A 16,398-nucleotide genomic window follows, 5' to 3' on the forward strand; every position below is an offset into this window, starting at 1 on the left:
CTTATGTTCTTTCTGTGTTCTGGATGCTCTCTTTTATTAAGAGCACATCAGTCCTGTTTACAATACCAAAAGCTCAGTCCTAAAAACATACAGGCAAGTAAGACTCTACAGACTAAGCAGGTTAAATTTAAAAGTATATATGTACATACACATAGTTACATAATATCAGTTAATATAAAGAGGCCATGAATTTAATGGGCAACAAGCAAAGAAGGGTACACAACTCTATGGTGGGAATACTAGAGAGAGGAAAGGGAAAAGGGAAGGGATGCAATTACAATAAAGACTAAGAAATAAAAACAATAATAAAAATATTGAATGCTTCGACCTTCTCTCCCACTACAAAACAAAAGAACAATGCCCATAGTTTTGAAATGCACCATTTTCACCAATCACCTGTACATATACATAAATATAAATTTTGCATTCTTTTTAGACCTAGCATCTTTAGTGGTGTTTTAAAACAGCTTTGGTAGAAATAAAGTCTGTTATTAATTTTGGTTCTTTTTGAATAATAAGAAATTAGATTGTGGACTTTTTTTTTTCCTTAAAGCAGAATTGTCCAGCAAGCTTCTCTGTGATCGACTATCGGTGTCAGTCCAAGGTCTTATGGTGATATTACACATTCTCCTTACATGTGAGGTTTGCTACACAGTTATTAAATCAAGTCCATAAATGGCATACTTAACTCTTCTATCAGCATTTTTGTTTAGCTTTATACACCATACCATACAAAATATAATGAAATTAAGCTGTAGGGCTCTTTCTGGAAATAAATATTTTTTAAAAAAAAAATACATTTTCAGGGCATTCACTTGGGCTTTTATGCATTCATAATGAAAATCAGACACACCTTCTGAATATGCTTATTTTCTATATTTATTTTGTAAAAGAATGAGAAAAATGTGTAAATGGATATTTTTACCAATTTCTTTTTAAGCTGCAACTTTTGAGAAATGTTAAATCTTTGTTATTGTTTAATATATATTAGGTATCAATTGTGATTTGTACTTATTTGTACCCAAAATTTTTAATTTATTTATTTTTTATATTAATTACAGTTTATTCACTCTTTATCCCAGCTGTAGCCCCCTCCCTCATTCCCTATTAGTCCCTCCCTCATCTCCTCCCATGCCCCTCTTCAAGTCCACTGGTAGTGGAAGTCCTCTTCTCCTTCCATCTAACTCGAGCCTATCAGATCTCATCAGGACTGGCTGCATAGTCCTCCTCTGTGGCCTGGTTAGGCTCTTCCCCCTTCAAGGGGGAGGTGATCATTGAACCAGACACTGAGTTCATTCCAGAGACATTCCCTGTTCCCATTAGTTAGGAAGCCCACTTGGACACTGAGCTGCCATGGGCTACATCTGTGCAGGGGTTCTAGGTTAACTCCATGCATGATCCTTGGTTGGAGGATCAGTCTCAGAAAAGACCCCTGTGCTCAGATATTTTCGTTACGTTGCTCTCCTTGGAGAACTCCTGTCCCCCTACAGGTCTTTCTATCTCCCACTTGTTTCATAAGATTCCCTGCACTCTGCTCAGAGTTTGGCTATGAATCTCAGCATCTGCTATGATATCCTGCTGGTAGTCTTCCAGAGGCCCTCTGTGGTAGGCTCCTGTCCTGTTCCCTGTTTTCTCCCTCTTCCAATGTCCATTCCCTTTACCTTTCTGAATGAGGATTGAGCATCTTACTCAGGGTCCTCCTTCTTGCTTAGCTTCGTTAGATGTACAGATTTTAGTATGTTTATCTAATTTTTTTAATTTTTTATTAATGACACTTTATTCATTTTGTATCCCCCCATAAGCTCCTTCCTCCTCCCCTCCCAACCCCACCCTCCCTCCCCTTTCTGCATGCATGCCCCTCCCCAAGTCCACTGATAGGGCAGGTTCTCCTCTCCTTCTTTCTGATCTTAGTCTATCAGTTCTCATCAAAAGTGGCTGCATTGTCCTCTTCTGTGGCCTGGTAAGGCCGCTCCCCCAAGAGGGGGAGGTGATCAAAGAGCAGGCCAATCAGATTATGTCAGAGGCAGACCCTCTTCCCATTACTATGTAACCCACTTGGCCACTGAACTGCCATGGGCTACATCTGTGCAGGGGTTCTAGGTTATCTCCATGAATAGTCCTTGGTTGGAGTATGAGTCTCTGGGAAGTTCCCTGTGTTCAAATTTTCTTGTTCTGTTGCTCTCCTTGTGGAGTCCCTGTCCTCTCCAGCTCTTACTATTTCCCACTTCTTACATAAAATTTTAAGCTATTAATCTCATGAGAATTTATTCATTTTCCCTTTTTATTTATTTATTTATTTATTTATTTATTTTCCTATATTAATTACACTTTACTCACTTAGTATCCCCCCCGTGGTTCCCTCCCTCCTCCCATCCCAATCCCTCCCTTCCTCCACCTGCTGCATGCATGGCCTTCCCCAAGTCCACTGATAGGGGAGGTATTCTTTTGCTTCTTTCTGATCCTAGTCAATTAGGTCTCATCAGGAGTGACTGCATTGTCTTCTTCTGTGGCCTGGTAATGCTGCTTCCCCCTCAGGGAGAGGAAATTAAAGAGCAGGCCAATCAGTTCATGTCAGAAACAGTCCCTGTTCCTATTACAATGGAACCCACTTGGATACTGAACTGCAATGGGCTACATCTGTGCAGGGTCTTAGGTTATCTCCATGCATAGTCCATGGTTGGAGTATCAGTCTCAGGAAAGACCCCTGTGCTCAGATTTTTTGGTTCTGTTGCTCTCCTTGTGAAGCTCCTGTCTTCTCCAGATCTTACTATTTCCCACTTCTTTCCTAAGATTCCCTGCACTCTGCCCAAAGGTTGCCCATAAGTCTCAGCATCTACATTGATAGTCTGTAGAGCAGAGATTTTCAGAGGTCCTCTGTGTCAGGCTCCTGACTTGTTCCCTCTTTTTTCCTTCTTCTGATGTCCAGCTTCTTTGCCTTTCTGGATAGGAATTGAGCATTTTAGCAAGAGTCCTCCCTCTTGATTAGTTTCTTTAGGTGTACAGATTTTAGTAGATTTATCCTATATTATATGTCTATATGAGTGAGTATATACCGTGTGCAACTTTCTGCTTCTGGGATAGCTCACTCAGGATGATATTTTCCAGATCCCACCATTTACCTGCAAATTTCATGATTTCCTTGTTTTTTATTGCTGAGTAATATTCCATTGTGTAGATATACCACAATTTGTGCATCCATTCCTCCACTGAGGGGATACCAACAAGTTGGAACCATAATAAAAGGCACTTCCAGCCAAGCCTGAGGACCAGAGTTCAATCCCTGGGAGAACTGACTCTTGCAAGTCATTTTCTCTGACTTCAACACCTATGCCTTCCCACACATCAGCTGCCTCCCTCAATAAACAAATAAGTGCAATACAATAAATTAAAATGTATCATTCCTAAGTTTCTAATTTTGATATCATATAATTAACTGACACTTGTCAAAAGTTATTGTGGTTAAACATATTGTCCTCAACAGGGAAACTTCTGTTCTTCAACTTCTTTCTTTGCACCTGGTGATTTGTTGAGCATAATTTTATATAGGCGCATGTTAATTATAACTCTAATTCCTGCATTGCGTTTTATCATAGTACATGGATCTCGATTTTATATTAATTTTATGAATTGGCTATGTTAATTAAATTTTGAAATCTCTTAATACGATCTATCTCTGTGTCTTATGGTCCATGAGGATTTTCTACATTATGTATTTTTTGGTAACTACAGGAAAATATTTGATGAAGGTCCATTTTACAACCTGTTTCCTCATATAAAACTGTGTTTACTTGTAATAATTTATGTGAATATACATCTAGCGACAAGGGGTTACTTTATTTTATCAGAACCAAAATGTAAATTTTTCTGCTATTAAAACATTCATTCCTTTAAGCTAATGTATTTTCTAAGTTCTCTAATGAGATTATAACTAAACACAAACAAAAAAAATGTTTTTGTTTTCACTCACATACGCAAGAGACAAGTATTGTGGAGAATTTGCACTACACTAGCTGTGATTATTCATTTGAATTTTGAAAAGAAGATATTGAAACTATGAAACTGAAACAAGAAATGAAACAAAAAGAATATTTTTCTGATAGAGATATATATTAAGTAACACATTAGAAATAGCAAGAGTCTCTGTGTTTGTGTGTGTGTGTGTGTTTGTGTGTATGTGTGGTCCTTACAATAACCCAAGTAAAAGTAGCCCCTGTTCTAAAAGAGTTTAACATATAATCCACTGGGCTAGGCAAATGCAAATGAAGTAAGTCCACAAATAATACAAATCAATATAGTTGGTGCTGGAATCATCTCCCTTGAACACTGTTTTTACTTCATTCTTGCTCCTTCACGTCCCAGTGTCCTAAACAAGTAACTGAACAGTAACATTATTCTCTAGTTAATTTTGCTGTGTTCAAGAGGGATTTGAAGGAAAAATCTTAGCTTTCCTAATATAATCAATCCCTGTTGACGTGTAGCTTCCGACTCAAACTGTGTCTTGAATGCAATCATGAACTCGAGGGACCAGCCAGCATCGTGATGTTTAGTCTTGAGAAATGGGAGCATAAGAGCTCAGAACCCCATGAACTGTAGAAAGGGCGGCTAAGATGGCTGTTCGACTTCTAATTTTACAGAATAGGAATACATACTCATTCCTTGCTTCTGTTTCTGGATTTACCTTTATTTTTAGGTGAATGTGTTCCTTATTGACATATCATAAATTAAATTGTGCTACCTGCCACTAACTGGCAGCTGAAATACTATGTCTCAAAAGCCCAAGATGAGTGATTGTCGCAGATAAGGACATTCTATGAGTAACAGTTGAGATGAGAAATAAAAAGTGGCTAGAAAGTGACTTGGTGAAGAGGGGAGGTCTGCAGACGATAGAGGATAACGTGACTCAAACTATCTACGGTGCTGAGACGGGAACATGAAGTTCTGGGTGAGGATGCAGGGGTGTTGAGTGAGCACAGCTCTGAGCAGGTACAGAAGAAATGTAACTAAGCACAGGGTTACAGGTCGGTCACATTTTTACTTGACTAATTTTTATTTTGTTTACCTGTTTTAGTTTTGAAAATATTTGGGAAGCATGGAGGAGAGTAATAACCTAGCATAGCAGCTAATTGTAGCAATACTCTAAGAACAAAGGGAGTTATGTGAAAGGCAAGGGTAAAAGGCTCAGAGGAACCAGTACTGGGACTTAGAACTAGGTTTTCATATGATATTCTGTTAAATATAGTAACAAGATTGAGGAAAGTCTTTATTTTTGCCTGATTTAATCAAGGAATATGGTACATACAAGGAATATGTTCTTTTCTTCAGTGTCTTCATTCTATTTTGGAATTAATATTTTGTTCTACTAAAACTGTGAGGCACTGATAGTTAAATTTTAATGTTCTAATATTTTAATATGCACTAAATTATACATTTATTATCTAAAAGCATAATTTAACACCAGCTTTCTTATTTTAGCATTATCATTTTTTTTCATCAAAATACTGTCAACCTTCAATTTAGTTTTGTTCATTCAATAAATGATTCTTTAGAAATAGAGTGTGTATTTCAAATATTTGCAGATTTTATTGCTTTCTTTATATTTTCAAATATAATTACTTAGATGAAAACTTATCAGTATAATTTGGCTCCTTTTCAATTTGTCATGTCTTGTTTTATAGTAATTTTGAGCAAAGTTTTTGATACAGTTGAGGAGGATATATATTCTTACAGTTTTGACTCACACAATGCTTTATGTATTTACTCACATTTGTTGATAATTTTTTTATCTGAAAACACATATAAGATTTGTTTCTTAGTGCTAATAATCAATACTTATTCTTCTAAAATAGAAATATGCAAGTGTTTCTTCCATGCATTTTCCAAATGAAGAAGCCGAAGCCTAAATGTGAAAAAAAAATGATCTTCCCTAACTCATGTAACAACATCCTGTTTGGACTCACCCTCAGATCTCCTCTCCACATGCTGTCTTCATCACGAACACATTCTCCACTTCGGCTTCCTTTGTCTCCCAAAGTAGCATGCTGACTGTTTACTCGTGACTGTGGTATAGATTCTCTAACATGCGAGTGTTCCCAGGCAGTCCTTTTGGTTTTGTATCATTATGTTTCTGAACTGTTAAAGTATTTATATCACCTTTCATAACATCAGTATGCAAAAGAACTTCCCATTATAAAACAATCAGATTTATTGCATAACAAAACTAAATTCATCATTAATCTCACTTATATGCTTACATATTGCTTTGGAAGTACTTGAAGGAGTATATAACAGCATACTTTGTCTAAGCCAAGTCGAAAAATTAAAGTAATAAGTATATTCTTGAGAAACGTCCAGAAAAAAAATGCCTGGCTTGCAATAATTTCTCCAAAAACACTCTTCCTCTTCCCATAATGTCTTTTTCATGCTCACTCTGAGAAATGTGTGACCTTGGCAACAGAATTCAATGCATGTGTGTCTCATTAAGACAATTAGGAAACAGATTATTTTCTCTTTGGTGTTAAAAAATGGAATAGTTTTCATTCTGACTACAAAATTAGCTCTGTCCTACTCTTCAATAAGATTATCTTGCTGCAATATGAGGGAAATACCCAAGTATGTGCCAACAGTTAACCAAAAGATAATCCTATATGTTGAGAGACATATGGTATGGACAGCAAATTATACTATACATAAATTTCAAAACCATGAAAATGATCCCACAGAACATTTCGGAAAATTTAGAAGCTCAAACAAAGCATTATAAAAAGATAAAAAGTAGAACGCAAAGTAATATAGTCTACATTTTATTTCTTCTCTTTCCATATCAATATTTTACAGGGATGAATATATTTTTTTTTCAAAATAAAGATTGAAACCAAAGCTGTTCATATTAAAGGCAAGTGTTCTATGATCGCTAGTATTCCTAACCCATGAATTAATCTGTTATAAATACTTCTTCTCTGAATTTCTCTTTTAGCTTTAATTTGTCTTTCTATGAACTGATACTTAATTTTGAGTTACTCAGTATTTTCTAGACTTTCTTTTTGCACAGGCTAGTTTTCCTGGTCTTTATGTTGATGCCAATGAGAACAGAAGTGGTGCCTCTCAAATATCCTCCACAGTTTGAAACACTATTTACCACATACCAAAGACGAACATTCTTGGTCTCTCAATCTGTGGCACCAAGCAAGAGAAAAGACAGAGATTTACAGGATAGAAGGGAAATAGGATACTACTGCACAAAGTTGCAACAATCTAAGCAGTGACATCGGAGAGTTAAGCAGTAGCTAAGGCTTTCTATTTCAGAACACATTCCAGACTGCAGCAGGTAAAAATAACTTAAAAGAAATTGACTTTGCTTTTATCAGTTTGCAGCTACTATTATATGAACAAGAGACAAAAAAAAAAGAATAATAAAGGAACCTCTCAGTAATCATCACAATATGTGTATTTGCTTCTTTATTAATTATTTACAGGATTATTAAGCACGAAGGCATAATTGTTGGTGGTTTTCAAACGTAATTCTTAACCTGAAGAATTGAAAGATGTGAATAATTCACATACATAGATTTCAACCATGCTCTGTGTTAAATTGTTTGACGACGTGGACATGCTTCCACATTAGTGTATCTGCATACACATCCGTTCCACGGTACTGGCAAGGTGAACACATCATCCTTTGTTTGTTCATGCTGTCAGAAACAGGCCTAAGTTACGAACTGAGGGAACCAGACTAAAATGTCAGCCCAGGTGCAGTGCTGTATGAGAGGTGAATATGGCCTTGCTTCCACTCCTCCGTGGAAGTCCAGACTACAGCATACTACCATAAATAAAAGGAACCTGAGGACCCCTCCTCACATCCCAGGAACTGTGATTTTCTTACACCTAAATTGCATGTCTGTTTACTATCCAAGTATCATCACAATGTGTTCTTGATCATATTCTTCCGTTTTGTTGTGGGATGTTTATCACTTTAAGGACTATTTTAAATATTCCTTGAATAAAATAATTTAAGTCTTGTATGTACTAAGACTCTTATGCTAAATGTAGGGTAAAGTATGTTTGTTTTTCTCCCTAAATAGACATATTTGTCCTTCTATTGTTTCAATGGAGGCACTGGCTATAGTTTGATTTACTCCCAATATCTGACTCTTCCAGCTAATGGATAAATTTGTTCATCTCTTTCTTTATTATCAGGCAAAGATAAATAAGATTTTTTTTCTTCAATCTGCTGTGATAACTTGTGCCCATGCCGAAAGGTGATCTGTTCTAATCAACTTCACAAAGTCTGATGGAATTACACTGAACATATCTCATACCTGACACAACTATAGAATGATACAGTTCAGGACAAACATTGGTGACCTGAATAATACATGACAGACAGATGACCGGGTGAGAAAAGTAATTTTTCACCTACACCACTTGAGTTTCTTTATTAAAGCCTGAGACATGTTTGATGGAAAGAAGTCTGCTTTGCCAGCTAAAAGCTGCTGTGTTTTATTAATAGCTCCGTCAGTATTCCCCTGCCGTGTTAGGATTTGAAACATGTTATTTTGCCAGTAAAATACAATAGGAACCTACTCTGCATGAAAACTAGACATTTCAAAGACATTTTATAAGAATATGAGTTTTCTTGTAATCAGATATTATTATTTAATACTTAGACAGGCCAAGAATATTAAGCTTGCTGAATAGAAATATCAAGTCTTAAATCTGAAGAAGCTCTGCATGTGGTTGCATGACTTAGATTTGCTTATGTTTTTCTGTCAGAAAAATTTGCATAGAAATATACAAGAAAAGATGGTTTATCATTAATAATGCATATTATGTATGTGTGTGATGATTATTTTAGGAAAAGAAAATGTTATTATTTTAGAGAGCACCTTTTGACAATTTCTTTAGCATAATTAATAATTTGCACAGTTTGAGAGAAATGTGGGATAGAGTAAAACAATGGACTATCATAATATTGCTAAAAGATTCAGTTTTATTGGTTTAGATCAGTGGTTAAATCACGCTGCTGAACTCTGAGCATGGAACCACATACACTTGTACACATCATCTGACTAACTACTCTTACAAACTAGCCTAATTTATTAGGTCAAATTATAAATAGTGTAAACTCATACGTTTAAATGTTGTCTTTGGTCACCCTGTGAGCATTTCATAAGCCTGCATTGTCTATTTTTGTCATAACCACCATTCTAATTAATCGTTTTAACTCTTAACATTTTTAAATATTATAATTCTTTCAGTTTCCAATCATTTTTCTTAAATTTTTTCAATTTTTTTTTGAAAAGGGTTTACTTGTAGCCCAAGGTGGCCTCAAATTCTAGCCAGTCCTGTTGCTTCTGTCTGCTGAGGACTAAGATTGGAGCAATGCACCACTCTTGACTTTTTTAATTTAATAGGGCTTTTGCTCTTTTTAGCACATAGTTTGTTAATCATAATAAAGGAAACTAATGTACCTTTTCCCTTTGGCTTCCAAGATAAAATTCAGCCACATTTTCTATTTTCTCTTCCTATTAGTAAAATATAGTTCACTAGGCTCTAAGCAGTGATTCAAATCACCCATCAACAATGAATTCTAAGGTAGCGTGCTTCACATTGTTTTCATGTTTCTCTCTTGTGGTCTATAATTTCAGTGGGCTGCAAGCTCTGAACTTCTAAACAATTGGCTGACAGTACTTTAGCTCTCATAGTATGGAACCGCTCACACCAACATTGAGTGCATCAGGGATTCAAGGGTGGATCACTAAAGTGGTTCATTATACAGGAAGACATCGTGACTAAAACAGGGTGTGTATCTTATTACCATGCACATTTAGTCAGAAAACGCCTCTCGATTCTGCTTATAACTTAAATTCTCTATCAAAACCTTGATAACTGACAGTTTGCTTGTCTAACCATTTTGCTAAAAGAAACATTTCAATTAATGATAGCTGGTTTTGATCATTCCAGGAAAGACTGACTCTAATTATTCATGTCCTTAATTTAATTTTTTTTTTTTTTTTACATCTCCAATGTTTGTTCCTCTGTAACACCGATTTCTTACTGAATACTTGCAAGGTTCATTTCTGTAAGCATCCATTTTCTCGAAATCAAGCCATGGTTTTCAGGTGACATGTAAGGTGGATTGCTTTTAAGTTGCTTTTATACTGAGACTGTGGCAAGTTTGTGAATAATGATCTTCATATTTAAAAAGTTCTTATACCCTATTTGTTCCATTTTCTTCTCTGAGGAGAGTCATTAGTTGGAGGGTTGATGTCTATCATTATTTATATTAATACAAATTTTAAGTTAATGTTGTTTTGTGGGTCTTCAGTGTTCTCTTATTTGTCCTTTATGTGAGCAATTCACTAGGTTATATGGGTAAGCCTACTCTATATTGTTCCCATTACTTATTTTCTTTAATTGCGTTTTCTTCTTTTAAAAAATGTTATTTTTTTTCTTTTAAGCGATTTTTTTGTGCTTAATATAGTCCTTTTATCATATTTTTTAATATTAAAACACTCATCTTTTAAAGTTATATATTATGGATCATTTTGGCACAGGATTCTTTCCTGTGTCCTGATCACATCCTCTCTTTTTATTTTTCTATGAATATAAAGAAGCTTGGGGGTGTAAGTGCCAGAGAGTTGCCAGGAACAGGAGCAAGTTGCAGGCTGTCCATAGACCAACTGTCTACACAGGAGGTATCAGCAGTCTGTGAAATGTGAAACCAGAGGACAAGCTTTGAAGTTCCTAAAGGAAAAACTAATCTGCACAGTTTATCAAATTTACAACTTACACAAGCCATTTCAAAGTTCTTCACGCTATGTAATTCCATTTCAAACTTCCAGGCAATTGAAAGAGATACTTTTAGTTCCAATTCACTTTCTTCTCCACTTTTCTCTCAGGTTGTGGTAAATATACAAAGAAAATAAAAGGAAGAGTCAACATAATGCCCATTTTCACCATTGGCGCATTTCTTAGATTGTCAATATAAAAGAAGATAAATAACGAAACTTCACAATTTAGGACTAAGTTAAAGTCTGTCTATCCCGAAAAACACTGTCCTGCTTTATTTATCTCCCTTGTTAGTATTTTGTACCTGTGGATCCTTCTCATCTCTAAATGATATTCAAATTTATATATTAAGAAAACTTATAATCATATTTATTTTTTTCACAGTTAAATTTCATGAAAGAACGTATTCACATGAAAGAGAAAGGGACAGTGTGATCAAACAACAAGGATAATATTTATCATCTTATTCTGTGCAATAGGAAATGATATCTCAACCTGGTTAGATATATCGCCAAGACAGGATCAGGAAAGTATACTGTCAAGCTTTAGGCTTCAGTAACAAAAGCTACTCAAGAAAACAAGCAGTCTTAAATTCTGCAGGAAGAACATCATAAGACCTAAGAGAGTAAACTGTTGTCTCCTTGATCTCTGCTGTTATAGATTTTCCTTCTCAATAAACTAACAATAACAAAGATCAGATTGGAAAATGACTCACCTGTTAAGAGCACTTGCTGCTCTTGCAGAGGACTTGTGTTCAATTTCCAGCACCCACATGGTACTAATGGTAATTTGTAGTAATTACGAATTACTATTTGTAATTCCAGTTTCAGCAGATCTGTTTTTCTCTTCAGGCCTCTATGAGAACTACACATATGTGAGCAATCTCTGCAGCATGATGCTTTACATATTTTAGCCTTTTGTTTTTTTTGTTTTTTTTTTCATATGTCATGTCAGGGGTCATTAATGCCTATTGTGTTTAAATGTCCAGTACTTTCTGGCACAATTTCATTAATAAATTTTCTGTGCTTTTAGTAGCTGTCTCTGCTTCTTCTAGCCTATGGTTTCTTAAATTTGGTCTTTTGGTCTCAAATTATTTTTTTGGAAATTTTGATCATGCTCTTTAATGTTTAATTTTTTTCTTGTTGATTATTAAGTGAAACTTACAATTCTTAACCATTTTTTTTCATTCCCAAAGTTTATTGTTTTTTATTAGAAACTCAATTCCCTTGTGAATTTTGCTGATACTGCTGCCTTCCTCAGTTATTCTGATGATTTCCATATTTCCATCCTGAATCGTGAGATCAATTTAACCCAGTCTTCTACCACTAGCACTAGCCTACTTTACTCTACTCTCTCACCCTCACAACTGCCTCTGAGCCATCCAGATGGTCTTAGATTTTGTGTTAAAAATCAGCATTTCAATTCACTGAAACATCCCAAGTGTAAATGCAAGCATGCTCTGTTAACAACGATAATCTGGAGTTTTTAAATCATGCATGCCATATTTCTCTGAAATCAATGTTTTCATTGATGAGTTGAGTGAACGAACTTTCTCCTAGAGGATCATAGTTTTGAAATTAATACATATTTCATTTTTTTTGAAAATTTTATTTATTTTCCATCATGATGTCCTTATAATTTCTCTTATCTCCACCACTACTTTTCTTTCCCAGCTTCTCTTTCTCCGATGTGTACACTTAAAGGTATCTATACATGCATGGATCTAGGAGTATCTACTAGAGCTCCGGTAGACTTTGAGAATGCATCCCTGAAAAAAAAAAAAGCATATTCTGCTTCTCTTCACATGATAGACATGGAGTATACAAAAAGTCAAACGAAATGCAATGGCATGAACAAGATACGCTCAAGATGAAGCCAGCCAATACTTCCAATAGACAAGGGAGGCACTAACAAAATCCTGCCCCAACTGAGAAAATACTGACAGTTGCTTTTTTTCTTGTTATTATTCTTTCCACTATCCTTTTATTTCAATGCTAGTTTCATTCCCAGGGTCTCTGATTGATTCTTGCTAGAGTCCCAATTTCTTTGTTGAATTTTACTTCTACTGCTGAATTTCTCAGTTATTTTGCTAATTTTCTTATCTCATTCATGGATTGATTCTTTATTTTATTTACCTGTTTGAGTCTTCTATATGATCAAGGAATACTGTTTTTCTTTTTTTTTTATTAATTACACTTTATTTACTTTGTATTCCCCCATAAGCCCCTCCCTCCTCCCCTCCTGTCCCACCCTCCATCCCCCTTCTTCACACATGGCCCTCCCCAAGTCCACTGATAGGGGAGGTCCTCCTCTCCTTCCTTCTGATCTTAGTCTATCAGATCTCATCAGGAGTGGCTGCATTGTCATCTTCTGTGGCCTGGTAAGGCTGCTCTCCCCTCAGGAGGAGGTGATCAAAGAGCAGGCCAATCAGATTATGTCAGAGGTAGTCCCTTTTCCCATTACTATGTAACCCACTTGGACACTAAACTGCCATGGGCTACATCTGTGGAGGGGTTCTAGGTTATCTCCATGCATGGGACTTGGTTGGAGTATAAGTCTCTGGGAAGACACCTGTGTTCACATTTTTAAAACTGGGATTCTGGGTTTCTTTTCAAGCATTTCAGCTATTTGCTTTTGTTGTCAGTTATTGAGAAGTTATGGGTTTTTGGAGGTGTAAAAGTCTCTCTCTCTCTCTCTCTCTCTCTCTCTGTGTGTGTGTGTGTGTGTGTGTGTGTGTTTGAATGTTGTGTTTTGAAAACCCATTGTGACTATTCAATTTGCTTATTTGTTTTTTTTTTCCCATATATGTCTTTTTTTATTTGTATTCTCACCTGGGTTTAGGACCCTTCACTAATTTCAGGAGCAAAGTAGGCTCTGGTAACTGACAAGAAGATTTGGCACTGGAATCATTATTAAAATGTTATAAAAAATTATGAATGCATTCACTTGAAACTTAGAATAAAAAGAATTAGGATACTGTGGAGTAAAAGAAAAGATAGAAATATTTTTTTTGTAAATATATGTCTTTATTTTTTTTTTAATTTTATTTTTCTTTTTAGTTACATTTTGTTAACTCTGTGTCTCAGCTGTATCCCGCTCCCTCATTCCCTCCCCAACCCCACACTCCCTCCCTGGTCTCCTCCCTGCCCCTTTCCAAGTCCACTGATAGGGGAGGACCTCCTCCCCTTTCATTTGACCCTGTTTTATCAGGTATCTTTAGGCCTGGCTGCAAAGTCCTCCTCTGTGGCCTAACAGACTGCTCCTCCCCTGGGGGGTGATCAAAGAGCCTACCCTTGAGATCCTGTTAGAAATAGTCCGTGTTCCCCTTACTTTGGAAAACTACTTGGTTACTGAGCTACCATGGACCACATCCAAGCAGAAGTTCTAGGTTATATCCATAGATGGTCCTTGGTTGAGTGTCAGTCTCAGAAAAGACCCTGTGCCCGGATATATTTGGTCCTTGTAGAGCTCCTATCCTTTCCATATCATACTAACTTCCCTTCTTTCATACTGATAATTGAAAAAGAAAGCAAAGATTAAATGAGAAAAAGCCTATACAATAAGTAAAGAAAGAGAGTGAAGCAGCTGGGAATATTTAAAGTAATAAAGGAAATACTGCAGAGTAAGTGAAGATAAAAAATGAACAGTCATAAATAATGGTTCAGTTATGAAAAACCTGAAACAAAACACAAAGGGAAAATTAATAAAAATATGCTTAAAAAGTAGAATAAAACATATCATTGGTCAATACTTCTTTTGTTGGGAAGGATGCATTTTTCTCACCTGTGAATTTTCTTATTGTTGCTATAATTATTACCATTTTCTTAGAGCTGAACATATAGGTAGGTTCATGACTGCTAGTGCCTATTTATATCAGAACAAATAAGACCAGAATGGATCCCCTGCTGTATTAAGTTTCTTCCTAAGCATCCGCTGTTATGGGCATTTCTCAGTCTTCACATTGGGTCACTATACTAAGTCCCATTTATGCCCAACTGTTTAGCCTTTAATGATAGATGTTCTTTTCCTACTAGAGCCATGGCAGAGTCAATGCTCTACACTGTCTGAGTATATTTGCATCTCCCAGACTGTCAAGGTCAGATAATGTGTATCAAGTGATTGCCAAGGTCTTCATTACCTCGTAACTGGAGTCACGGAAGACTCCTTGGGCTTAGATGGTCAATAGTTCCTAATTTTCTACCTACATATTGAGTGTTTGTTGAACAGATGTCATTCTCAGAACAGCAGTGGTTTGAATGAACTATATTTTCTGAAGGCTCATGGAATTTATCATGTGATTCTCAGTTGATGGTAGTTTGGGGGGAGATTGTGAAATATTTAAAACCTCACTGGAGGCACTAAGTCATGTGACCAGGCTGTGAGGATTTATAGCCCATCTTCAATTGCTGGTCTAAGTTTCTTATGCGTTGATAAAATATTGCCAGCCAGTTACCTCCTCCTGCTGCCATGCCATCAGTTCTCCACCAGGATGGACTGTATCTTGAGCCATAAGACAAAATTAAACTATTTCTTTCCCATTAAATTGATTTCTGCATGGCATTTTATTATGGGAACAGAAAGGTGACTACTAAACCCTTCTTTGCTCCAGCAGGAAAGAAATAACAACAGCTTGCAAATCCATCTAAGGCTATATCTACTGAAGCTGTATCTGCAGTTTTCCTCTAAAGTGAGATTTCATAGATTTTGCTCTTTTATATTTGTGGACCTAGATGATGGGGATATTCTCCCTCCCACTTTTCTCTTTTCAGTGTTCGTGTCTACTCTTTACTGTGTAACATTTGGTCCATATTGTCTGATTTCAATGTTTTGTCTTTTTTTTTTTCTTTGCTGCTACCACTTTTGTCTTTTGACACTTCTCACCTCTGGCTTCCTTCATGCACCAGAAGTTTTATTTTATATGAAGTGGAGATTTTTAGGCTCCTAGAGAACTTATCTCAACCACCAACCTCCATGCATTGAAATTCCAGATCTATTTTTATTCCGAGACTAATTTTACTGTAGTAAAAAAGAAATATCTTACTGATTACTGTCCACAATCACTTGTGAATCAGAAAGTTTTCTCTGCTCCCTTGCAACCACACAAGTTCCTGTCTCACTAGTAAGAAGGTTTGGTTCTGCTTTTGAAACTATCCCACATTGAGTGAACAGAAAGCATTGACCAGTCTTCTACTAAGGATCTATGGTTGATTCCCTGAAGGACTTTGGAGCTCCTCACTCTCTTCTCTTTATTTTCCCTAACTATTTGACCTACTGGAGTGTCACTGCACTCCCACATCTGTCTCTTACCCTCGAGAGATGACAGAAATCCACCAAGGTGATATTTTCTACAACATATACTACATTCCTTCTGAAAGTAATAAAACTGAGACATAAATTAATTGCTAATCTTTTCTCATACACACATCACTGTTCTATACTGTTCATAAACCCAATATATAAAAAAGCATTACTTTTATATTGTATGCTTACATTTTAATGGACTCTGGCAACAAGGTATTTCTGGATACAATTACTCCTCTGCCCCGAAGGAATACCTTGAACATTTTTTATTAATTAAATCAACTTGCATCTCGGTCATAGGCCTCTCCG

This window comes from Psammomys obesus, unplaced genomic scaffold (genome assembly GCF_907164565.1).
Source record: "Psammomys obesus unplaced genomic scaffold, mPsaObe1.curated_primary_1811, whole genome shotgun sequence".
Lineage (NCBI taxonomy): Eukaryota > Metazoa > Chordata > Mammalia > Rodentia > Muridae > Psammomys > Psammomys obesus.